Source organism: Hemitrygon akajei, chromosome 13 (assembly GCF_048418815.1).
Source record: "Hemitrygon akajei chromosome 13, sHemAka1.3, whole genome shotgun sequence".
NCBI lineage: Eukaryota > Metazoa > Chordata > Chondrichthyes > Myliobatiformes > Dasyatidae > Hemitrygon > Hemitrygon akajei.
In genome coordinates, this window is record NC_133136.1 from 106,369,555 (window position 1) to 106,397,309 (window position 27,755).

Genomic DNA, 27,755 nt, shown 5'->3' on the forward strand with positions numbered 1-27,755 from the left:
GATTCTGTATCTCACTACATATGGTATCTGTCACCACTAATATTTTGTTTCCTAATACCATATCAGTATGTTTCCACTTGACAAAGCAGGGTTGACTAGCTAGAATAATATGGTGCTAAAAATATTTACATTGCCTTGATTTTGAAGTAACAAGGTTTAATTTGATACTAGGCTAAGCTTGTTTTGAGTCTGGAAACTGTCATATGGCAGTGATAAATTGCATTTATTTCCACACCTACAAAATGCAGTAGGATGAGATAAGCCAGAACAGTTCTTTATATTTTCAGGTTGAGAGAGGCAAGAAGATAAATTTCTGTAGTAAAATTGTAAATGCAACACATAAGCCATGAATCTATTACCTCCAATGTCCATTAAACATACAAATAACTTAGATATTTGTTAGTTAATCAGAGTTTCAAATGATTCTATTGTGAGTGTGCTTCTATCATCTTGAGTTTGTCTACGATGTTAAATAGTAGAGAAATGTCTGTAGTAAAATCATTCAGTCTATTTTTGTTCCTTTTAAGAGTACAAAATCATATCCATGAATAATAATCAGCTGCAGACCTGAGTCCAGTTTCTGCACCCATAATGTTTTGCTGACTTCATGCCATTTTGTATCCTCATAACATGTAATGACATGCTCTGACATATATTCAAAGCTCCAAATATGATCAACATACTTAATATTCAACGTAGTCTTAATCTTGCCCAGACTAATGTGATACAACCACATAGATTCAGTATTAGACATAATAACTAAGCTAATTACTATCCTAAAAGTCTACTCTTAATTAACAACAAAGTATTGTAAGGTTTTGTTGGCAGTGCTTGTAAGTGGCACTTGTTTAACAATATCTTGCTCAGAATACTTGACCTGGATTTGCTCCTGGCTTCACAATAGCTTTAGTGAAATTTTGCATTAAAGATCTGATTTCTACAGCTGAGGTGAGAGTGGTTTACCTTGACATCACAGGTGTGTGTGTGTGTGTGTGTATGTGAGGGTGAGAGAGTGTGTGTGTGTGAGAGTGAGTGTGTGAGAGAGTGCGTGTGAGTGTGTGTGTGTGTATGTGAGGGTGAGAGAGTGTGTGTTTGTGTGTGTGAGAGTGTGTGTGTGCGTGTGTGTGAGTGTGTGTGTGTGTGAGTGTGTGTTTGTGTGTGTGTGTGAGAGAGTGTGTGAGTGTGTGTGTTTGTGTGTGGGTGAGAGAGTGTGTGAGTGTGTGTATGTGAGGGTGAGAGAGTGTGTGTGTGTGAGTGTGTGAGAGTGAGAGTGTGTGTGTGAGAGTGCGTGTGAGTGTGTGTGTGTGAGAGTGCGTGTGTGTGAGGGTGAGAGTGTGTGTGTGTGAGTGTGTGTGTATGTGAGGGTGAGAGTGTGTGTGCATGTGTGTGAGTGTGTGTGTGCATGTGTGTGAGAGTGAGTGTGCGTGTGAGAGCGTTTGAGAGTGCGTGTGAGTGTGTGTGTGAGAGTGTGTGTGTTTGTGTGTGTGTGAGAGAGTGTGTGTGTGTGTGACTGTCTGTGTGTGTATGTGAGGGTGAGAGAGTGTGTGTGTGTGTGAGTGTGTGAGAGTGAGAGTGTGTGTGTGCGTGTGTGTGTGTGAGTGTGTGTGTGTGAGTGTGTGTGTATGTGAGGGTGAGAGAGTGTGTGTGTGTGTGAGAGTGAGTGAGTGTGTGAGAGTGTGTGTGTGTGTGAGAGTGAGTGTGTGCGTGAGAGAGTGTGTGAGTGTGTGTGTGTGTGTGTGTGAGTGTGTGTGTGTGTGTGAGCATGTGTGTGATACCACAGAAAAAGCTAAAGTCAGTGGGTATCAAAAGAAGAACAATCCAATGGTTGAAATCATATCTTGCACAACAGAAAGTCACTGGCTTGTTGAAATCTAATTGTTCTATTGCACCAGCACTGCAGGATTTCCTTAGGGCACAGCCTAAAGCACAATCAGCTTTGGATGCTTCATCAATAACATTTTCTTTATCATAACATCAGAAATGGAGACAATCATTGATAATTGCACAATGTTGCCAACTTCACAGGAAATGCATATTCTAAGACCTAAACATTATTCAAGTCTGAGCTGCTAAGTGGCAAGTTATGCTCATGAGACAAAATTGCCAAGTAATGAACATTTTCGACAAGAGGGAGTGTAACCACTTACTCTGATATTTAATGGTTTTCCATCATAATCCGCATCATCAAGACCACAGTTGATCAGAAAATATGGTGGAGTGCAGCTCTAATAACACAGATTCTAGCAAGAATCTTAACATCATACAGGACAGTGTGACCTATTTGGTTCATTCCCCATCTTCTAACCTAGCCATACATTGTCTTGAACTAGTGCTAGATTCTGCACTATCTACGAAATGCACTATTTACTCACCTTGGTTTCTCTGATAGTACATCCTGAACCTAGAACCTCCACCATCATGAAGGTCAGTGGTTTCAGACTCCTGGAAATAACCACAACCCCAAAGGTCTGTTCTAAGTCACTCATCATCCTGACTTAAAAATACATTGCCAATACTTCATTGCTGCTGGGTCTAAACCGTAGATGCTCTTTCTCAAACGGATTGTGTTAATACTTTCAACAGGACTCACCACCATCTCCAGGAGCATTTAAGGTTAGGTATCAAATTGATTGGCAACAATAGACAGAAACCAAGAAAAGTGAATAGTAAGAAAAGATCCTGTCACTCTTGTTAATTTTCTTATTGTGTGTGTTCTACCATTACAACAGTGGTTTATTTTTATTCTTTATCTGATAAAAGAATAGTTCACTTTGGAAAGTTCAACATTTTGATGACTTGTCAACTGAAGAAGTTGGTAAACTTCTTGAGGTTCCATCCAGTACAGTAGAGCTGAATAGGACATCATATTGAACCAGCAGTGGAAATAATGGCCACAAAATAGTTTCAGCATTCCATATCAGTCCTGTTACCACAGCCATGTATAAATGCAAATTCTTCTGTCGATAATGAGGTCAGCTGAACCCTCTCCATATTCACAGTTTTTCAAAATTTTTTACTTATATTGCTCTAATAAAATTCAGCATATGGAAAATATGAAACTTGGGATCTTAATGCCATTTTTATCAAATTCTACTAGCTTCCAAATTACTGGATTAAACAACTGAATTAGACATAAAGTTATTGTTTTGCTCTGATTCCAATCTAGATTTCTGAAGGAAACGGATATCAGCTGTAGTTTATCAAAGTATTCTGTTCAGAATTAAACATTCCTAGTTTAATTAATTATTTTCTGCAGTTGCAACCTCTAATGTTCTTTGGAGTGATAACATAAAGAGACTTAATATGCCTAAAACACTGCTCATTTACAGATATGGCTGGCTTCTTTCTACCTTCTGCTGTGCAGAGCTTTACAACCACTGGTTGGCCAATTATAATCACCATGAGACTGTACTTGAGGTACTTTACATAGAAAATAACTCACTTGATCAAAAATAATATTTGGCGAACATTGCTGAATGGGAATTGGATCTCATAGGTTGGGAAATTAGGAGATACCATGATGATTCCTCTGGCTCTCTGCAAGCAGAATGAAGGCATGAGTAGAAACAGACAGCAATTGAATAACTTCTTGCCAATTATCAACATCAGATCAGAGCTGTGTATACAGCAAAGAAATCTTAAGAAAACCACCAAGAAAAAGGAAGTATTCAACATCTAGGCCCAAAGAATAACTTGTGGAGAAGTATAGCCAGTGGAGGAGCTAATATTTGTCAATGTGAACTCTGAATATAACTGCCAACAATGAAGGGAAATTACCTCCAGCAAGATATTATTGAAATATTTACAATACCTCTCCATGTAGCAACACATAGATTTATGAAACATTTATCTTTCAAATACATATACCAAAAACTTCTTTTTAACAGTCATTTCCTATTAATTCACCTTGTTTGCACTAGGGAAAGTAGAAAAATACCATTAATTTCTCTTTAAAGGATTTATGCTGCATTTGAATTCAGAAGCATATACAAGAAGTGCACTTTGAACCATTTTAAGTTTAACTCAGCATTAATCTAAAGTGCAAGAGGAATTCAGCAGCAAACACTAGTGAACAAACTAATAGTTGTACAATAATTTACATCATTTTATTGCCATGTCATCATAACATAAATGCTACCCTAGGATACATGATGTGTAGGCATTCAGCACTTTTGAACCACAGACCATGGTGAACAAATTCCTGCTCCTTGGTCTAAAATATTATGCAACTGCGTGTTGAACTTTCTAACCAAAAAACCTCAGATAGTCAGGATGCACAACCGCTCCTCCCTCCTCGTCATCCTCAACACGTGTCCCCCCTCCCCCAGGGCCGTGTGTTGGAACCCATTGCTGTACACTCTACTCACATGGTCAAGTTCACCGATGACACAAGAGTGGTGGGGCTCATCACCAATGATGGCACAGCCTTCAGAGAGGAGGTGGACGAGCCTGAGACCTAGTGCCAGGAAAGTAACCTCTTCATCAATGTCAACAAGTAAAAGGAGAACTCACTCCACTCATCCCTCTCCTTACATTGTCAGCACAGCAGTGTATATCTCGTACAACTCTCATAATCCCAGAACATATGCTGCAGTGTGGAAAGCTCTCCAGCACTGCTCCTCTCCGAGGACGCTGAGAAGAACTGGACTATGAACATGTATGCTCATATCATTCTAAAGATGTGCAGTAGAATGCATCTTAACAAGTTGAGTCACTGCACGGTACAGAAAACACACTGTGGCCTACAGGAAGGCTCTACAACAGGTAGTCAAAATTTCTCAACACATCACAGGCACTAGCCTACTCCCCATCAAAGACATATATTCAGAAAGGTTCTGAAAAGGGCCAGTAGCATCACAAAGAATCTCACCCACCCTGCTCATGGACTGTGTGCCCCACTCCCATCAAGGAGGAGTATTCACTCCAGGACAACCAGACTAAATAACAGTTACTTTCTCCAAGAGTAAGGTTGATCAACATCTCCACCCACTAATTTAAACCTCCACATCCCCCAGCGCCACTACTTTATCATTTCCTGTCAGATTACCTTATGTACAGATATTCCTGTGCCTATATGGGCATATGTATATCTATGTATATAAGCTATCTCATTATCTCATTATACTTTATTGTCACCAAACAATTGGTACTAGAGTATATAATCATCACAGTGATATTTGTTTCTACGCTTTGCGCTCCCAGAAGTACAAATCGAAGTAAATATAATAACAATTCAAATTATAAATCATAATTAGAAAATAGAAAACGGAAAGTAAGGTAGTGAAAGTCAGGTCCGAATATTTGGAAGGTACGGCCCAGATCCGGGTTAGGATCTGTTCAGCAGTCTTGTCACAGTTGGAAAGAAGCTGTTCCCAAAGCTGGCCGTACAAATCCTCAAGCTCCTGAACCTTCTCCCGGAGGGAAGAGAGACAAAAAGTGTGTTAGCTGGGTGGGTCTTGTCCTTGATTATCCTGGCAGCACTGCTCCGACAGCGTGTGGTGTAAAGTGAGTCCAAGGATGGAAGATTGGTTTGTGTGATGTGCTGGGCTATGTTCACTATCTTCTGCAGCTTCTTCCAGTCCTGGACAGGACAACTTCCATACCAGGTTGTGATGCACCCGAGAAGAATGCTTTCTACGTTGCACCTATAAAAATTAGTGAGGGTTTTAGGGGACAGGCCAAATTTCTTCAGCTTTCTCAGGAAGCAAAGGTGCTGGTGGGCCTTCTTGGCAGTGGACTCTGCTTGGTTAGACCAAGTCAGGTCGTTTGTGATATTCACCCTGAGGAATTAAAGCTTTTGACCTGTTCCACCTGCACACCACCGATGTAGATAGGGTTGTGTGGTCTGCTACTCCTTCTGAAGTCAACAACCAATTCCTTCGTCTTGCTGACGTTGAGGGATAGGTTATTGTCTTCACACCATGCCACCAGGTTCTTAATTTCCTCTCTGTACTCAGACTCATCATTACCCAAGATATGACCTACAATTGTGGTATCATCTGATGTACATATTTATATTTATTGTGTTGCTACAGTGTTCCTTATCTTACTATGTGTCTTTTTTATGCTGCATTGGGTCTGGAATAACAATTATTTCATTCTCCTTTACACTTGTGTACTGGAAGTGACATTAAATAATCTTGGATCTTAAATTCTATAATTTCAGCAGAATTAATTTAGATGTTTGTCAGGTTACTGAGATTCCCAAATTTATCTTCAGCAAGAAAAAAAGAATATGGAAATTATAACAACACACAAAAAACATGGAGGAACTCAGCAGGTCAGGCAGCATCTATGGAAAAGAGTAAACGTCAATGTTTCGAGTCAAGACCCTTCCTGAGGAGCCTTATGCCAGACTTCAATGTTCTATTAATTCATTTTTGCCCATCCCTGAAACCGAGTGGTTTGTTAGTCTACCTTAGGGGTCAATAACATGGGCTGGGTATGGAGTCAAGTATAGGGCCGAACAGGTAAGGAGGACTGATTCCCCCCAAAAGCAATTAGGAAACTATTGCATATTTACAACAATCTAGTAGTTTGGACAACTTCTTGCTTTCCAGATTCAAGATTTTTTACTGAAATTTAATTCAACAACTGTTGTGAGGCATTTGAACTCAAATCTCTGGATTATTGGTTCTAATCTCCTGATTACTAGTTCAATAACATAAGTAGTGCAGCACCGTCATAATGCACAATGGCTTCTTCTCCAAGATACAGACTGTACTGGGCTTCTGCAATGTTTAGGAGATCTAGGCCTCATATGGAGCCAGTGATCATTAATGGAGAATGTGTGGAGCAGGTTAAGACCTACAAGTATCTGGGAGTACAGTTAGACGAGAAGCTAGACTGGACTGCCAACACAGATGCCTTGTGCAGGAAGGCACAGAGTCGACTGTACTTCCTTAGAAGGTTGGCGTCATTCAATGTCTGTAGTGAGATGCTGAAGATGTTCTATAAGTCAGTTGTGGAGAGCGCCCTCTTCTTTGTGGTGGCGTGTTGGGGAGGAAGCATTAAGAAGAGGGACGCCTCACGTCTTAATAAGCTGGTAAGGAAGGCGGGCTCTGTCGTGGGCAAAGTACTGGAGAGTTTAACATCGGTAGCTGAGCGAAGGGCGCTGAGTAGGCTACGGTCAATTATGGATAACTCTGAACATCCTCTACATAGCACCATCCAGAGACAGAGAAGCAGTTTCAGCGACAGGTTACTATCGATGCAATGCTCCTCAGACAGGATGAAGAGGTCAATACTCCCCAATGCCATTAGGCTTTACAATTCTACCGCCAGGACTTAAGAACTTTTTAAAAGCTATTATTAATGCTTTTTGAGATAGTGATTTAGATGCATATCATATTTTTTACTGAGTTAAGTATTGTATGTAATTAGTTTTGCTACAACAAGTGTATGGGACATTGGAAAAAAGTTGAATTTCCCCATGGGGATGAATAAAGTATCTATCTATCTATCTATCTATCTATCTATCTTATGCAAGGAAGTTATTAATAATGACAATGGTGAGGCGAGCAGAGGCGGAAGCCAAGCAAGGCGTGCTGGAGGCAAGCAGCGGTGGGAACGGATAAAGTCCCAATGTTTGTGTGACTAAAGTGCTGAGTCGAACTGGAAAGTTTGGATTCAGGCCGAGCTATGACGGCTGGGTCCACGCACCAAAGTGCGAGGAACGACCAGATGTGTAGGCGATTTAAGAGGTGGGCCAGATTGAAAAGTTCAGGGTGTTGGGGATGGCCCGTTCAGCCCTGCAATGTTCACTCAGCTCTGTGATGAACTAAGGCTGTGGCCTGCTTCAGCTGCCATGATCCCCGTCTTTGTGTCTTTCGTAAAACTCCGTTTCTGGGTGCTGCTAGCTTACTTTTATTGTTTGCACAACTTGTGTTTTATTTTCTCTCTGCATGTTGCTTGTTTGACAGTCTGATTTTTTATTGAGTTCTATTGGTGTTTCTCTGATTTGTGGCTGCCTGGGAGGAAAGAAAACTCAAGGCTGTGTAATATATACATACTTTGATAATAAGTGTACTTTGAACTTTGAATTACATAGAACAAGTAAGTCTCTTTCCATTCTATCTACAGCACGTAATTTCTCTCTTTCACCATGATTTTCTACAACCTTTTCTCTCTTGTGCTTGTCACTTTCCTATCAAATGCATCAAATCTTCAATCATTTCCTATGGTAGTATGTTATACACATGAAACAGACTATAAGGAATTTTTTCATTAGTTCCCATTCGATCTGTAAGTAGGTATTTTGGAATGTATTCTGGATCATTTATGACCCTCAACATCCATTGTCCTCTAAGTTCTCTAGAGTAGACAGAGAGTATATTTTCCCAGGATAGGAATGTCTAATACCAGAGGGCATGTAAGGTGTAAGTTTTTTACTCAGAGAATGGTGGATGCCTGGAATGCAGTGCCTGGTATGGTGGCAGAGGCAAATACATTAGAGGCTTTTAAGAGACATTTAGATATGCACATGAATATGAGGAAGATGGAGGGATATGCACATTGTATAGGTAGGAGGAATTAGTTTTTGTTTTTTTAATTTCCTTTTTAGCTGGTTGAGCACAACATTGTTCCTGTTCTGTACTCTTCTATATTGCCAAGGGAGAAACCTGAATGTATTCAGTCAATTTTCTGTCACCTCCCCACACGTCAAACTCTGTAAAGTCAGTTTGGCCACTGGGAACAACTGTTACAGGTACCACCAGTCCATGTCTCAGTGGAAGTGGTTTGAAACAATTTCATCTCACAGCCTTCCATGACTGGTGATCTGCCACAAACCTCCCTTTTGGGACTTGCATCTTCTCCCCCAATAAATGAGCAACAAGTCTAAGAATGGTTCTGGTGTCCTAATGCTAGTTTAGTTAGCAGTTCAGTGATGTCACATCTCCTTTGGGTGGAAGTCGATGTGGCAGCCAGCTAGTATCATCAAAATTAGACAGAGGTGCATAGAAGCTTAAGTACTGAAAGATTATGGACCGTACAGATATAAAAGCCATTTGCAGAAATATAGATTCACTGATTATGTTTCAAACCAGGGTCACCTATTACCAATATAGATTCTTCATCAAACCAGAGACCTCAAATCCTGATTATCTGACTTGCAAGAAGTTAGATATGATTATTACTTATATATTTTATGTACAGCTCAACTCAAATTTTGCATTATTGATATTTACAGTGGTGGATATCCCTGGTTTCATAAAAACCCAATAAAATGCTTTAAAATAATTTTAAAAAGGTAAGTTTCATTGGATCCTCCTTAATGCCTGGATGAATGAGTGTTTTTTTGTTCAGTATTGATAAACAAATAAATGTTTCTTATATGCTGTGTCAACAATCATAAAGGGCAATGCAAACATTAACATCTCTTGGCTGGCCACACTTTTCTTTGGAGGGGTAACTATATAAAACCAAAACAACCTCCTCAATTTTCTATTGTAATCATGCAAGCTTTAGTTGTTGTCCCTAATTAATCATAATGTCAAATAACAATTGGCCTTGTAAAACTACTGGTAACCTCTTAATTTATGAATATTTCCTTTTAAAATAACCATGGTAACTTTGGTTTTGGTACATCTCAGCAATTAGTTCTAGAAAGCGGTGATAGTTTTATTTTCATTCTACTATTAGTTTAACATTTTTTACAAAATTACTTTTTCTAGTTTTTGAAGGCAGTCAAGCAGATTCTAAATACAAACTGAACTTAGCTCAGAGATTGTTTTCATCACTTCTGTTTTTGTGTAAAAGCAGTGTAAATTTCCATCATAGTAAAAAAACTCAACATATATGAGAGAGATAAAGGCATATTTTATGAATTAATGATTAAAACACTGATTTTATTGTTTTCTAACATTGCAAATGCATTAATATTGAAATAATTAGTTTTCTAAAAATAGCATAATCCAAAAACTGATTTTAAAATTGTTGGCATCACAAATTGCAAAATATACAAGTAAATCTTTCAGTTAAAACAGCTCTGGGAGGCCTCAAAAGCTCCTTGTGCAATTGGATCCTTGACTTCCTTACTTGCAGACCCCAGTCAGTTCACATTGGCAACATCATCTCTTCCACCATCTCCATCAGCACAGGTACACCACAAGGCTGTGTGCTACGCCCCCTGCTCTACTCACTTTACACTTATGAATGTATGGCTAAGCACAGCCCCAATGCTGATGACACCACTGTCCTAGGCCGAACCAACTGTGGTGACAAATCAGCATTTAGGAGGGAAATTGTAAAGCTGGCTGAGTAATGCCACAACAACACCCTCTCAGTCAGTGTCAGCAAGACCAAGGAGCTGGTTATTGACTGCAGGAGGAGGAAACCAGAGGTCCATAAGCCAGTCCTCATTGGAAGTTCAGAAATGGAGAGGGTCAGCAACTTTAAATTCCTCGGTGTTATCACTTCAGAGGGCCTGTCCTGGGCCCAGCATGTCAGTGCAATTACGAAGAAAGCACGGCAGCATCTCTACTTCCTGAGCAGTTTACAAAGATTGGGCTTGATACATAGAACTTTGTCAACCTTCTGTTGATGTGTGGTGGAGAATATATTGACTGGTTGCATCACTGCCTGGTATGGAAACACCAATGCCCTTGAACAGAAAATCATGCAAAAAGTGGTGGATGTGATCCAGTCTATCACAGGTAGAGCCTTCCCCACCACTGAGCACATTTACACGGAGCGTTGCCGCAGGAAACCGGCATCCACCATCAAGAATCCCCATCACTCAGGACATGCTGTCACCAGCATGGCACCGCAGCCTCAGGACCCACACCACCAGGTTCAGGAACAGTTATTACCCCTCAACCCTCAGGCTTTTGAAGGGATAACCTCACTCAGCTTCACTTACCCCATCTCTGAATTGTTTCCACAACCTATGGACTCACTTTCAAGGGTTCTCCATATCATGTTCACAATGTTTATTACTTATTTATTAAGAGTTGTATTATTATTTCTTTCTTTTCTTTTTCTTTTTCAATTTTCACTGTTTGTTGTCTTTTCAACACTGTTTGTCCACCTTATTGTTGTGGTCTTTCATTGATTCAATTATGGTTATTAGATTTATTGAGTATGCCCCCAAGAAAATGAATCTCAGGGCTGTATATGGTGATATATATGTACTTTGATAATAAATTTACTTTGAACTTTTAATTAGGTCAATGGACTAAATAACCTCCCTTAGAGCATTACATTATCATGATAATCCTTTTCAGTGATCAATTATATTTCAACTTAAAATCTAATAAATCTTCCTGTCACTGAAGATTTGTCTTTCTGATCATTATTTATCTGTGGTATCTGTAAATTCAACAACTTTTGCATTAAGTCTGTGAAAAATCAGCAGGGCTTTATTTGACAGGTCTTAAAATAAATGGATGATCTGGTAACAAAATACCAGCAATTATAATTGTGTGTGTATTGAATTGCAGGAGTAAAGCAAATAGCTTTATTGCTTCTCTTTGATGGTAATCTTTAGATGGTGATTTATGATTAATTAAAGGAAACTTGTCCCTTTAAAGCCAAAGATCAGAGAGCTCAGGACTGAATAAGAGGAAACAGGAATGATATACTTGATTGCTTTGTACTTCATGATAATGATTGATATTAAACATTTTTTCTGAACAAATAACTATTTTAAGAATTGCAAAGATATAGATTACTTAAATTATGTTTATAATGTATTTAAATTTAATTTCTTTGCTCGTGGCAATACGTTTTGGTGTTTTATCCTTTGATGTATATATGTATTGTTATGAGATATGCAGCATGTGGAAATATGTGCTAAATTGTTTTGGAATTGGGTGTGAGCCAGTATCCTGCAGGACCATAAGGGAACATATTTCCTTGCACATAAATTATAAAGGGTGTTGTGCATAAGCATCATGAATCCTGAGATGTTGGCACAGTCATGCAAAGCAGCCACACGCAATTTCAGGTATCACGTGACAAGTACAAGCTAACAAGTGCTATCTCTTCCCCAAGCAGGCGCTTCTGAAACACTCATTCTTTAGGAAGTCAGTGTTTTAAGTAGTTGAGGTCTCTTCAGCATATGTGCCTACTCCAGGACAGAAGTGATGTTAAATATGCTGCTCATCGTTCAACATCACAGTGGCACAAAATGCAACTCCCTTGCATTGGTGCTTCACGTGAACAGAAGTCAGAAATTCAAACGATGATGAATGTGGAAGTCAATCATTGTATAAAGACATTAGTTTCACGATTGAATTTCTGGAGAACTTTGTATTAAACAAAAGTTATCATTAGATTGTCACCAGTGTATTACAATTCCATCTTATAATCATGTATGTGAAGATCTATCAGGTAAACAGTCAGTTATTATTAACAAAAATGTGCAAAAAGAAAAGAGAAGAAATTTAAAATGCTGATGATCTTTAATGAGAATGACAATGAGTTAGAAATCAAATCTTTCTGAAGTTGCACTGAAGGAGCAAGGTGAGAGTAAGATTAAATGTCTGTTACAGGGAAGAGACCGAGGCGGATCAGATGAAGGATGTGATGGTGGTGCAAGATGAGTGTGGGTGGTGAAGGGCTGCTAATTGCAGCAGATCTGCCTGGAAGTGACATAGGTGAAGGAAAATGGAAGGAAAACAATGCTGTAACTGGGAGCAACAGATCTCAGCAGTTGCTGGAAACACAAACTCAAAAAACTATTGGAAAGGATCAGGTGGTTTGTGGAGAAAGTAAAACCACTGACCTGATAACTCTTTGTTTATAAGATTCCTTTCTATTAACTGATAGTCTATTCTTTCTTTTCACTTTCCTATGCCTGCTACATTCAATCTTGGTAACTGGTCTAATGAATATAGAACTTGATAAGTGGCGACCAATGCCTCCCACAGCACCATAGCCACCTCATTTAAAATACTCTGCTGCATATTATAAACACAAGAAAGTCTGCAGATGCTGGAAATCCAGAGCAACGCACACAAAATGGTAGAGGAACGCAGCAGATCAGGAGGCATCTATGAAAATGAATAAACAGTTGATGTTTCCAGCTGAGACTCTTCTTCAGGACTTAAAAGGAAGGGGAAGACACCAGAATAAAAAGGTGGGGAGAGGGGAAGCAGGCTAACTAGAAAGTGAGAGGTGAAGCCAAGTGAGTGAAGAAGGTAAAGGGCTGGAGAAGAAGGAATCTGATAGGAGAGTAGAGTGGGCCATAGGAGGAAAGGAAGCAGGAGGGGACCCAGGGGAAAGTGATAGGCAGGTGAGAAGAGATAAAAGGCCAGAGTGGGGAATAGAATAAGAGGGGAAGGGGAGAGAAAAATCCTTTTACCAGAAGGAGAACTCGATATTCATGCCATCAGGTTGAAGGTACCCAGACAGAATATAAGGTGTTGCTCCTCCACCCTGAGTGTGGCCTCATCTTGGCACAAGAGGAGGCCATGGACCAGCACGTCGGAACACAAATGGGAATGGAAATTAAAATGTTTGGCCACCAGAAATTTCCACTTTTGGCAGACGAAGCAGAGATGCTCAGTGAGGCGGTCCACTAATCTACAACGGGTCTCACCAATGTAGAGGAGGCTGCATCGGGAGCACCGGACACAGTTGACGACCCTAACAGATTCGCAAGTGAAGTGGTGCCTCATCTGAAAGTATCTATTTCCATTGATGCTGCCTGACCTGCTGAGTTCCTCTAGCATTTGTGTGTGTGTGTGTGTGTGTGTGTTAGTGTGTTGCATAGTTCTGTTAAATTATCATTAACCTGAAACAATAACTCTGCTTCCATCCTCACAGATGCGGCCTGACTTGCTGAATATTTTCACATTAAATTATTTCCCATTTCCATCTTCTGCTTTTATTTTGAAAACTGTGTTAAGGTGGTATGAACTTATAAAGGATTTTGAAGGCACAGTCACTAGTGGTGAAGTGGAGAGAGTATAATACTCCCCAATGCCATTAGGCTTTACAATTCAACCGCCAGGACTTAAGAACTTTTTAAAAGCTATTATTAATGCTTTTTGAGGTAGTAATTTAGATGCATATCATATTTTTTTACTGAGTTAAGTATTGTATGTAATTAGTTTTGCTACAACAAGTGTATGGGACATTGGAAAAAAAGTTGAATTTCCCCATGGGGATGAATAAAGTATCTATCTATCTATCTATAATGAAAGAAAAAGCTGAGACCTGCTCTCTGAGAAGCAGGGGCTGAGTTTGGCTGAAGGGAAGTATAAGGGAGGGGAAACAGAGCCTCAGATAAATTTAAACATGGATCTTCTATTTGATTACTTGGAGAGCAAGGAATCCAGTGCTCACCATACATTGGACTGACAGTAGAGAACAAGCCATCATCAGGACAGGAAAAAACATGGGAGTTGAAGACATTTTTGAAGACTGAGGTAGGGATAAGTATATTTTAAAAATCAAGCTTGGAAGGGATTGATGATGATTGAGAAAGGACATAGTTTGATGAAACCTATGTTTTAGCAGTGGCAGGTAGAATGTTAGTTGGTGGATCCATCACTGAAAAACTCATGTTAGAGGTCAGGCAGGACACTAAGACTTCCAGATGAGTTCGTGACAGCAGCTGGTAAGGTTGAGTTAGCCAAAAAAAAGATACGAAAGTACTGCAGGAAATAAGAATAACTTCAGCTTTAGCTCTCAAACTATGCCCTAGATGTTCTGTTGTGCTTAATAACATATCAAAACAATGCCACAGTAACCATGCCAATTTCTTGTCTCAGGGGAGCTATTTTTAATGCATAGAATGTGGAATGCATTCCAGGCTTACGATCAGATATTGTGTATTAGCTGCAAAGCCAACAGGCTCACCAAAATGCCCATACTGAGCCGAGCTGTCCTTGCACTTTATGAGACCAACTGAAAGCTTCCAGAAGTGTGGTAGATTTAGAAATTCAGTGCAATGTTTGGACGTACTATGTAATAGATTTATTTTCATATAAAAACCAAGTGCTAAAACAAGGTGCTAGAATCAGCATGGGAAATTTAGTTACTAATTCCAATACTGGAGGAGACCACTTGACCCATCAGATTCATGCTAGCTCTCTGTAAAGTGACCTCATCCACCCTATTCCATATATTCTTTTTACACTAGAGTCTTGCAACTTATTTTCTCACCAAGAGGGAGGTTTAAATTGGTGAACTGGATCAGCCAATTAGTGGAGCTGATCGGAATTAAATTTACTCCTGATAAATGCTTCATGGATACAGCCCACTCACATTTTTTGACAGCTGTGGAGACATTCTACAAATGGAGCTGTATCCTGAGTGAAGGATTATACCAAGAAAGAAAGGCCTACCCTGGACTGGGAAAATTTATATATAAGTTAAATTATATAATTTAAATGCATATATATGTATGTGTGTATATATACATATATAAAAAATTAAATAGGTAATGCAAAAATAAAAGAAGTAGTATGGTCCATTCAGAAATTGGATGGTAGAGGGGAAGAAGCTTTTCCTAAATCACTGAATGTGTGCCTTCAGGCTTCTGCACCTTCATCCTGATGGTAGCAATGAGAACAGGACATTCCCTGGGTGATGGGGGTCCTTATGATGGATGCTGCCTTTTTGAGGCATCATTTCTTGAAGTTGTCTTGGATACTACAGAACCTAGTGCCATGATGATGGAGGTGACTAACTTTACAACTCTCTGCAGCATATTTCAATCCTGTGCAGTAGCCACCACTCCCCCTCCAATATCAGACAATGTTGTAGCCAGTTAGAATGCTCTCCATGGTACATCTGTAGAAATTTCCAAATGCCTATGGTGACATTCAAAATCTCTTAAAATTCCCAATAAAAAGTGGTTACTGTTGTGCCTTCTTTGTATCTGCATCGATATGTTGGGCTCAGGATAGATGTTGGCACCCAGGAACTTGAAGTTGCTCATTCTTTCCAAATCTATGAGGACTGGTGTGTGCTCCCCTGTCTTACTCTTTCTGAAGCCCACAATCAGTTCTTTAGTCTTAATGACGTTGAGTGCATGTTGCTCCTCAAGCTGATATGTCTTGATCCTGTACGCCTTCCCATCACCATCTGAAATCATGTCAACAATAGCTGTGTCATCAGCAAATTTATAGAGGGCATTCAGCTGTCCCTAGCCACACAGTCATGGGTGTAGAGTAGAGCAGTGGACTAAGCACACATCCCTGAGGTGTGCCAGTGTTGATTGTCAGTGAGGTGAGGATGTTATTTCCAATCTGTACAGATTGTGGTCTTCCAGTCAGAAAGTCAAGGGTCCAGTTGCTAAGGGAGGTACAGGGGCCCAGGTTTTGAAGTTTTTCAATCAGAACTGTACGACTGGTTGCGTTAAACACTGAACTGTAGTCAATAAACAGCATCCTGACATAAGGGATTGGTATTGTCCAAGTAATCCAAGGTTGCATGGAGAGCCAATGAGATTGTGTGGCAGACACGGCAGGTAGACCTATTGTGATAGGCAAATTGTAGCGAGTTGAGGTCCTTTACTGAGATAGGAGTTAATTCTAGCCATAACGAACATCTCAAAACACTTTATCGACATAGGTATGAGGGCTACTATGTGACAGTCATTTAGGTAGCTCTCTCTGCTCGTCTTGTGTACTGGTATGATTGTTGCCCTTTTGAAGTAGCTGGGACCTTCCGACTGTTGCAATGAGAGATTGAAAATATCTTTGAACACATCCACCAGTTGAGAACCATTCTAGAAAACTCCAGAACTTTTTATGGTTCCCTGACTTCATCAAGAACAGCTTGGATTGGGATGGGTTCTTTAGTAAGCCCAAGAATTGGCCTTCATAGCTTCTGAAGTTTATATGTGCTAGAAAATTGCATCTTGGATGTCAATCATATACTTATAGTGATTAATGTTACCAGAAATGTGGGCAGAACAAAATGGGTTTGAGGGGAAAGATGAGGTTGTGGTCAACATGGGCTCAGTGGAATATAAATCCTATTTCTATGCTGTATATTTCTACAACTATAACACCTCTAACAGTGTTGCTGAGCAGAGAGATCTTGATGTTCAAGTTCATAGCTCCAAGAAAATGGCTACACAGGTCAATAAGGTGGTTAAGAAGGCTTATGTAATGCTTGCTTTTATTAGTCGACATACTGAGTTCAACAGTCAAGAGGTTATGTTGCAACTTTATAGAACTCTGGTTGGGCCACATCTGGAGTATTGCGTACAGTTCTGGTTGCGCCACTATAGGAAGGATGTTGAACTTTGGCCAGGGTGAAGAAGAGATCTACCAGGATGCTGTCTGGTTTAGAAGGTGTATGCTACAGTAACATGAGAGGCTGGACAAACTTGGGTAGCAACGGAGGTTGAGGGGAGATCTGACAGGTTTATAAGATTATGAGAGGCATAGATAAGGTAGACAAGGAGTATATTTTTCCCAGGGTAGAAATGTCTAGTACAGGGGGCATGCATTGAAGATGAGAAGGGTACGTTCAAAGGGGATGTGAGTGGTAATATATTTACTCAGAGAGTGGTTGGTGTCTGGAATGCACTGCCTACAGTCAAATACATTAGAGACTTTTAAGAGATCTTTGGATAAGCACATGAATATGAGGAAGATCGAGGGATATGATAGTGTGTAGATAGGAGGGATTAGTTTTTGGGAGGGGAGTTAATTTGCATTTTAGCTGGTTGGGCACAACATTTTGGGCTAAAGGGCCTGTTCCTGTACTATGTTCTATGTACACTGTTCGTCTTGTGCCTTTCATTTGTAAGCATATCATTACATATAATCACCATGATGCAGTTGGGGGACATGGTGGTGCAACAGTTAATGGTGTTGTCTCATGGTTTCAGTCAATCTCTCTGTTCCAATGAGACAGGGAAGGGATGGTAGGGTACAGGAACCGTGGTGTACAAAGGCTGTTGAAAATCTAATCAAAAAGAGAAGAAAGGTTCAAAAAACTAGGTAATGATAGAGATCTAGAAAATTATAAGGCTCGCAGGAAGGAGCTTAAGAATGAAATTAGGAGAGCAAGAAGGGGCCATGAGAAGGCCTTAGCGGACAGGATTAATGAAAACCCCAAGGCATTCTACAAGTATGTGAAGAGCAAGCAGATAAGATGTGAGAGAATAGGACCAATCATGTCACAACCACATATTCGCAGCGCAGCAGATATGGCGATTGTGCTTGTGAATATGCACAGGTCAGCTAATTATTATTTCATTATGATAGTATTTAACTCCATTTATTCTGTCTCAGTATTTGTCGAGACTTGGACATGGACACAGCAACACTTTGCTGCCTGTCTTCCGCCTTGCCTGAGAAATTGGACTGGCGAGTCAACTGCCTCTGAAGACTAGCGGTATTCATTTTATTCTTAGTTGTTCTTTTCAGCCGCAGTGTAGGCTTTGTTTTCCATTTGAGCGTTTTAGTTAACGGTCCTGCTTGGCCAAGAGTTTATTGTTTTCTTTTCCCTTTAACACTGTTCGCATTAAAGTCTATGAAGTATCAACCCGCTTCAGTGTCTCTCAGTCCTCACTTGGCCATATCTGAACCTGGTGACAAATCAAGTGTGACAGTGGAAAAGTGTGTATGGAACTGAAGGAGATAGTGGAGGTACTTAATGAATATTTTGCTTCAGTATTCACTATGGAAAAGGACCTTGGTGTAGGGATGACCTACAGCGGACTGAAAAGCTTGAGGATATAGACATTAAAAAAGAGGATGTGCTGGAGCTTTTAGAAAGCAGCAAGTTGGATGAGTCACTGGGACCGGATGAGATATACCCCAGTCTGCCGTGGGAGGTGAGAGAGGAGACTAAACACATTGATGAAGGAAGAGCAGTAGGTGTAGTGTATATGGATTTCAGCAAGGCATTTGATAAGGTCCCCATGCAAGGCTTATTGAGAAAGTAAGGAAGCATGGATCCAAGGGTCATAGCTTTATGGATCCAGAAGTGGCTTGCTCACAGAAGGCAAAGAGTGGTTGTAGATGGGTCATATTCTGCATGGAGGCCAGTGACCAGTAGTGTGCCTCAGAGATCTATTCTGGGTCCTCTTCTCTTTGTGATTTTCATAAATGACCTGGATGGGGAATGGAGGGATGATTTAGTAAATTTGCTGATGACACAAAGGTTGGGGGTGTTGTGGATAATGTGGAGAGCTGTCAGAGGTTACAGCGGGACATCAATAGGATGCAAAACTGGGCTGACAAGTGGCAGATGGAGTTCAACCCAGGTAAGTGTGAGGTGGTTCATTTTGTTAGGTCAAATATGATGGCAGAATATAGTATTGATGGTAAGACTCTTGGCAGTGTGGAGGATCAGAGGGATCTTGGGGTCTGAGGCCATAGGACACTTAAAGGTGCTGCACAATTTGACTGTGAGGTTCAGAAGGCGTATAGTGTATTGGCCTTCATCAACCATGGGATTGAGTTCAAGTGCCGAGAGGTAATGTTTGCAGCTGTATAGGACCCTGGTCAGACCCCACTTGGAGTACTGTGCTCAGTTCTGGTCACCTCATTACAGGCAGGATGTGGAAACTATAGAAAGGGTGCAGAGGAGATTTACAAGGATGTTGCCTGGATTGGGGAGCACACCTTATGAGAATAGGTTGAGTGAACTTGGCCTTTTCTCCTTGGAGCGACAGAGGATGAGAGATGACCTGCAAGAAGTGTATAAGATGATGAGAGGCATCGATCACGTGGATAGTCAGAGGCTTTTTCCCAGGGCTGAAATGGCTAACAGGAGAGGGCACAGTTTTAAGGTGTTTGGAAGTAGGTACAGAGGAGATGTCAGAGGTAAGTTTTTTTTACGCAGAGTGTGGTGAGTACATGGAATGGGCTGCCAGCGGCGGTGGTGGAGGTGGATACAATAGGGTCTTTTAAGAGACTCCTGGATAGGTACATGGGGCTTAGAAAAATAGAGGGCTATGGGTAATCTCTAAAGTAAGTACATGTTCGGCACAACATTGTGGGACGAAGGGCCTGTACTGTGCCGGCAGTGTTTCTATGTTTCTGATCTCATGTTCTCACTGTACCTGTCTGGGTTTCCTTGGGTGCTCCAGTTTCCTTCCTCAAGGCAAGACAATATTGCATTTTGGCTTGTGTAAATTAACCCTATAATAAGTAGGTGGAAAAAGAATCAGAAAGGAGTGGAATAGAATGTGAGAGAAACGAAGCTGCAGGTTTGGAAGGAAGTAAGAAAGGCAGGAATGGAGATACCAGAATGAGATGACAATCATGCCAATATGGGCCTGTATATCAGCATTAATCTCTTGGTCACATTTTTCTTTCTTGTTGACTGCTCGAGACAGTGCATCAGCAGCAAACTTATATTTTCCTGAATGGCTTAATTCTGCTCCTGGTGACTACTTCTGTGGGAAGTGGACCCAGGTGCAGCTCCTGACACACAAATGAAGTTGGCTCTGAAGGCACTCAGGATCATCTGGGAAGCTGAAAGCATCATAGATGAGTCCTAAGGTACAGGCTTCTGTCAGAAGTGAAAAGAGTAGGCAAGCGATGCAATGTTTCCCAGTGGCTCTTCCCCTCATAGCCATACCTCTCTGGACACTGTTGATGTGGACGCCCTCTCAGTGGCTAGCAGCAGCAGTCACTTCACCGGTACTGTCACTGTCTCTGAGACTGAGAGGGAAAGTGCAGTCATGCAGGGTGTTTGTGATAGGAAACTCGATAGTGAGAGGGACAGACTGGAGATCCTGTGGCATCAGGAGATGCCAAGGTGGTATGTTGCCTGCTGGGTGCCAGGGTTAAGGATGTCTCTTAACAGGTGCAGAATATTCTCGAAGACGATGGGAACAGCTGTAGGTCATTGACCGCATTGGTACAAATGACATATCTACAGCTGGGAATGAGGTCCTGCAGGGAGCTGAGTAAGAAACTAAAATGCAGCACCTCAAGGGTAATGAGCTCTGATTATCCATGGTGCCAAATGCTAGAGAGTCCAGGAATAAAAAGGCAGGCCAGACAAATTTGGCTGAAGAACTAGAGCAGGGAGCAGGTATTCCTCAAAACTACAAAGTAAATTTTATTATCGAAGTACAGACATGTCACAATACACAACCCTGAGATTGGGTTTCCTCCGGGCATACTCAGCAAATCTATAGAATATTAACAATGACACGGTCAATGAAAAATCAACCACAGTGCAGAAGACAACAAATGGTGCAAATGTAAATATAAATAATTAGCAATAAATAATGAGAATGTAAGATAATGAGATAAAGAGTCCCTAAGGTGAGATTATTGGTTGTAGGAATATTTCATGATGGGGCAAGTGAGTGTAGTTATCACTGTTGTTCAAGAGGGGTAGGAACTGTTCTTGAACCTGATAGTACAGGTCCTGAGCCTCTTTTACCTGATGGCATCAGGGAGAAGAGGGCCTGGGTGGTGATGGATGCTGTTTTCATACAACAATCTTTCATGTAGTTGCTCTCAGTAGTTGGGAGGGGTTTACCTGTGATGTACCGGGCTGAATCCATTACCTTTTGTAGGATTTTCCAAATATGTGATCACATTACTATTTATATACGATTTCCATTCACATAATTTCAGTGGTATTAACAGTAAAAGGGTAACTAGGGAGAAGCTATGTCCTCTTAAAGATCATCAGGCCTACTTATATAGAGCTGCAGGGGATGGTTAAGATTTGTAATAGCTACTTCTCTTGGTAGTTACTAGAAATATTTGGGATGGCAAACGAATAAGGGTAATGAGTAGTGCTGTCATGAATCATGTGAATATTATGAGGTAAGGGGTATCTGCATCCCTGAAGTGTATTTTTGTGGTGATATTTAGAACAATTCATGTTATTGGTATAAAACCAGAATCTTTTGGAAAAATTTAGCAGGTCAGGCAGCTTCTGTAGAAAGACAAATAAAGCTAACATTTTGGGTGAAAGGCCCTTCAGATTTCCAGCATTGCAGTTTTTTTTATCTTCGTGTTATAGAGTCCCAGTAATGGTATTAGATAATGTTGGACTTGGGCTAATGAACTCCCCATACTTCGCATCCACATAGGCTTATGTTTGCCAGATTTGGAGGACCTGAACGGTATTAATTAGGCGGAGGGGGAACTGAGAGGCTTATGGGCCTGAGTCTTGGATCATGCTGACAAATTTAAATGCTCATGGGCTTTTGAATTGATCACTGACAGGTATTTTAAAACAATCGAATGTTGAAAACTATTGAGAGATTATGCAGAAAGTTTGAAGTTAATAACATCAGTTAATAACGCATCGGGGTGATTGATAAGTTCGTGGCCTAAGGTAGAAGGAGATGTTATTAACTTCAAACTTTCTGCATAATCATTCAAAGAGTTGACCTGTATGTGCATGTAACGAGAGCTGTATAACTTATCTCCTTCTACCTTAGGCCACAAACTTATCAATCACCCCTGCTGTGGACACTTTCTGGAGGTCCAAGATCCGTATGCTCCACGACCGCTGGATTAAGTCTATAAATGTAGGCGGGGACTATGTTGAAAAATAAATGTGCTAGCTACCTTAGGCCACGAACATATCAATCGCCCCTCGTATTTAGTTTAGTATATTACATTTGCATTCACTTGTTATTTCTTTCTATAGGTTTTGAAAACAGAAGTTGATGATGGACTGACTGGAAACTAAAGGGGAATGTAATTTATAGCATCAATTTTCCTTTTCATAGGGTTATTGGTAATCTGCTCACAGGCTGCTGTGAGAGCAAAGCAAAGAGCAAAGGAATTGAATCAATTGTGACTCCGTTTCACAAATAAGTACAATTGTAAATGTTATGTGATGAGTGTCATGGTTCATTTCCATCTGATGAAATTTCCACAAAGACCTTTCTGACAAAAGGGCAGAATTTGCAGCTGAACATCTCACCTGACTATTCTTCCATGTAGTTTTAAATTAACATTTTTTTGGAAGAATAGATTATCCACAATTCTAATAACTTCTAGTACAAAATTTATCATTTTTCAGTGCAATGAAATTTACTTTCCCCATTTTCTTCTTTCTTTTGCGACTGGCTTACATAACAATCACTGTATTTAAGAATAGTGCAAGTAATGTAACACATCTAGTACAGTCACAAAGACGATAGGATCTGCAGATGCTGGAAAACCAGAGCAACACATACACAGTGCTGGAGGAACTCAGCAGGCCAGGCAGCATCTATGGAAAAGAGATCCTGATGAAGGATCACGGCCTGAAACATCTTGTGCAGTTAAGTTTACTCTGGTTCGGTCAGTAATTCCGCTTCTGGTGTACAGCTCCCACAGCAGTATTCTTGCAGATATTATTTGGTTTCATAGGTTCTGCTTCAGCCCTGACATATCATGAAATACCACTGACAGAACATGATAAACTGCTATGTAAGTTTAGAATAACTTGTTTCATTTCTTCATTTTAATTTGTGATTCCTCCCATAAGAAAATTCCCCTGCTCTTAGATTTGAACGTACTAGTAATTTACAACAATTAAATTGAATTGAATTTCGGTTTATTGTCATTTAGAAACCACAAATGCAATGCAGTTAAAAAATGAGAAAACGTTCCTCCAGAATGATATCACAAAAGCACAGACTACACCAGAAAATCCACATAATGTTTGGTAATCCCCAAATCCAGAGTCCGGAGAGGCTGCTGCGTATTAATGTGGCGCTACCATCTTAGCGCGTTCCCCGGAGAGGAGCTCCAAATCCACCAGACAAAACAAGACTACCCAGACACACCAAGTCAGGAGACCAACTCTACCACCCAACAAACCAAAAACTAAAGCTACAAGACCTACACAAAACCACATAGTTACATATAGTTATAGTTAACATATAGTTACAACAGTGCAGACAATACCATAATTGATTAAAAAAAGACCATGGGCACAGTAAAAATAGTCCAAAGATGTTAAAAGACTATATGTTCAAAAGAAACCACCACACAGTTTCCACAAGTACTCAGGGTCCCGATAGTCTCGTCATCCCACGCAGGTGGCAGAAGGGAATACCCCGCTATGGACTTCCACGGCGCCGCCCGACTCAGCCTCGCAGACGCAGAACACAATGAAAGCTCCGTCAAAACCAGCCTCGCAGACGCAGCACACACTGAAAGCGACCTGACCGCAGCGGACTCCGAGTCCGTAGAACCTCCGAGCCTCCGACCATCCCCTCCGGCACAGCCTCTCTGAGCACCATCCTCTGCCGAGCGCACTACAACGCCCCTGCAGCCGGTCACCAGCAACGCGACCCCAAGGACTGGGGGCCTGTTCTTCTCAGCAGAGACCCAGACCTCACAACAGCAACAGCAACGCTTCCTGGAGAGCAGAGGCCTTCCTGGAGATTTCCAGATGTTCCTCCATGCTCCCAAGTCTGTTTTTCATCAGATTAGGGTTGTGCACGGCACCCCGCTTGACAAATAACAGATATCAACTCCGGAGAGGCTGCTGCAAACTGTGTCGCGCCGCCATCTTGGAAGAAGTTACATGCTTTTGTAAATTTAGTTTGCAGTTTTTATACAGATTGACACAGTCTGGAAGAAAGGAGGAGTAAAAGAAAGTACTGACTTGCAAGCCCATTCAGTGGCTATGTTCAATAGTTTGGACTCACCAGATCACGTACCTTTCTCCAGATCTCCAATATTTAACCATATAACAATTACAGCACAGAAACAGGCCATCTCGGCCCTTCTAGTCCGTGCTGAATGCTTACTCTCACCTAGTCCCACTGACCTGCACTCAGCCCATAACCCTCCATTCCTTTCCTGTCCACATACCTATCCAATTTTACTTTAAATGACAATACCAAACCTGCCTCTACCACTTCTACTGGAAGCTCATTCCACACAGCTACCACTCTCTGAGTAAAGAAGTTCCCCCTTGTGTTACCCCTAAACTTTTGCCCCTTAACTCTCAACTCCTGTCCTCTTGTTTGAATCTCCCCTACTCTCAATGGAAAAAGCCTATCCACGTCAACTCTATCTATCCCCTTCATAATTTTAAATACCTCTTTCAAATCCCCCCTCAACCTTCTATGCTCCAAAGAATAAAGACCTAACTAGTTCAATCTTTCTCTGTAACTTAGGTGCTGAAACCCAGGTAACATTCTAGTAAATCTTCTCTGTACTCTCTCTATTTTGTTGACATCTTTCCTATAATTCGGTGACCAGAACTGTACACAATACTCCAAATTTGGCCTCACCAATGCCTTGTACAATTTTAACATTACATCCCAACTCCTATACTCAATGCTCTGATTTATAAAGGCCAACATACCAAAAGCTTTCTTCACCACCCTATCCACATGAGATTCCACCTTCAGGGAACTATGCACCATTATTCCTAGATCACTCTGTTCTACTGCATTCCTTAATGCCCTACCATTTACCATGTATGTCCTATTTTGATTAGTCCTACCAAAATGTAGCACCTCACACTTAACAGCTTAAATAAAAGGAATTCTTTAAAAATGTATATAACATGAACATATTTCCAGCTCTTGTAAGTATAATACTGCAAGAGCTTCTGAGCAGTTAGCATTAGATGATGTCCACAATTGATACTCAGAATAGATCAGAGTAATTAAATCCAGAAATGCCTTATAGGGTCCTACTATATAAAAAGATTCATTTTTTGATTTTAAGTGGTCCATGAAGCAGGAGGTGGTTCAGTCCTAATAGTGGTTGCATTCCCCTCTATTTTCAATCATTGTCAATGATTTCACTCAGTGATTAAATTCATTTTTCTGGTCATTGCTTTGCTGACATTAGCTGTAGCTGAGCCATTCTGAGTCAGAGTGGCATGATAGTGCAGTGGTTAGCATAATGTTTTACAGTATAGGTGGCCCAGGTTCAATTCCTGGCACTGCTTGTAAGGAGTTTGTACGTTCTCTCCTTGACTGTGTGGGCTTCCTCCAGGTGCTCCTGTTTCCTCCCATGCTCCAAAGACCTATTAGTTGCTAAGCTAATTGGTCAGAGTAAATTATCCCATGATTAGGCTCGGATTAAATCAGGGTGGCGTGGCTCATAGGGCCAGAAGTGCCCATTCCATGCTGTTTCTCAGTAAATAAATAAATACGGCATCTGCACTGATGCAATCTGCAGCAAAAAGGTAACAAACTGCTGGAGGAACTCGTTGGGTCATGCTGCATTTACGGAGGCAAAGAGACAGTTGACATTTTGAGTCAGTTTCCAAACCATGCAAATGGACAACCAAAACATCAACCAAGTTCTGCCAGCAGTTTGTTTCTTGCTCATTGAATACTTAGTCTAACAGATCTTGGCAACCATTTCCCATCCAGTTGCCAAATTTCAGCAAAGTTAATGTTGTAACAAATTTTCACTTGGATTGTCAGATTGAAAAATGATATAAGAATTCTAAGCTTATCTATGCTGTAAGTTACTACTTAATATCTCTGTTAATGTGTTGAATCAATAACTTGAAAAGATTTTAATAAAATCCCTTTATTAAATTCCCATTCTTTATAATTATTGAACTTATTCCACTGGATTTACTCAGATTTATTTCTTTCTAACAGTTTGCTTAAATATTTATTGGTCCTTGATGCTTCTTGCTCAGTCATTACGTGTGAATAGATTACAAGGACTACTTCAGAAAAGGCATTTGTGAGTTCTAGTTGCTTTCATGCATCACGCCGTTTAAAAGTGCCCTGGAAATTCTCAGCTGCATGCTGATTGAACAGTTCTAGAGTAAAATGTGATTACAATAGGGCATTCTATTCCATTCGTAAACACAAATGCAAAAACTTAAACATCAGTAATGTATATGCATCTTGTACACAGTACCGACAAAACTTTACAACTGGCTTGTACATATTTTTAAAGCATTGCTTGGGAAATTAGGTCTTGTTGTTCTAAGGTGTGTGCACAAGGTATTCTCAGGACAACTGTTCCCTGATTATGAGCCAGCCCAGGGCTAACAATACATCCCCATCAGTTCTCATCTCTCTCACTGTGCCAATTACATCCATATCTCTGTGACAGACAATATATTACCTGCATTTTTGGTATGTATTTTTAGTTTATAGGAATTGTACCTGTGTTTTCAAAATCCTTTGCGTTTCAGAAATCCTTTGTCTTTTATGTTTTAGGAATGTGTTTTATAAATCCTCTGAGTTTTAAATGTGCTTTAAGAGTGTTGTTTTGATTTAAATGTGTACCACTGAAAGTAAATGAACAGTGTTTAGTTATTAACTGTGTTTAGTTATTTAAGTTATTAGCTGGAAATATCTTCTCTTGATCCAGTGCTCATATAATGGGAATTGAGAGCTAATCTCACCATAGTGAATAAACAGGGAAGTATACCAGTCTTTTAATATTGAGTAGATACAGTATAATCTCCATTTAGTGAGAGTACTCATGGTTATTTATATCCAAAAAGGCTTATGGTCTTCGTTTGAGTTTAGAACTTTACCGTCAACAAACCTAATACCATCACAAATGAACACCATGACTATTTATTGCACCATTCCCATTGCCAGGGAATTTTCAGGACAATGTTTCAGAAAATGAACTTGGCAAAATTGAACAATAAATTGACTTAAATGTATTAGTTACAGCAATTTTAGGATTTTATTTCAAAATTATTTCATGAAAAGGAAGTAAGTTCCACCAGGCTGTTGGTAACTGCATTGATATTTCAACATAATGATCTAAAAGTAGTTCTTTAACACCTCAGCTCTATCTACTCAAAAAGCAGCTTGTAGTAGATTTCATTATGAATAGTTACTATCCAATAAAGATGACAGTCAAAAGGAGTATACAGGTAGTTTTCGATCATCACTTGGGATGTTTTTGGATTAG

General features: G+C 40.3%; 1 protein-coding gene across 2 annotated transcripts in view; it reads left to right on the forward strand.

The window, feature by feature from the left end:
• cfap299 (cilia and flagella associated protein 299) overlaps window positions 1-27,755 on the forward strand; it is a 611,126-nt gene that overhangs the window by 503,861 nt on the left and 79,510 nt on the right. The gene's annotated exons all lie outside the window — the stretch shown is intronic.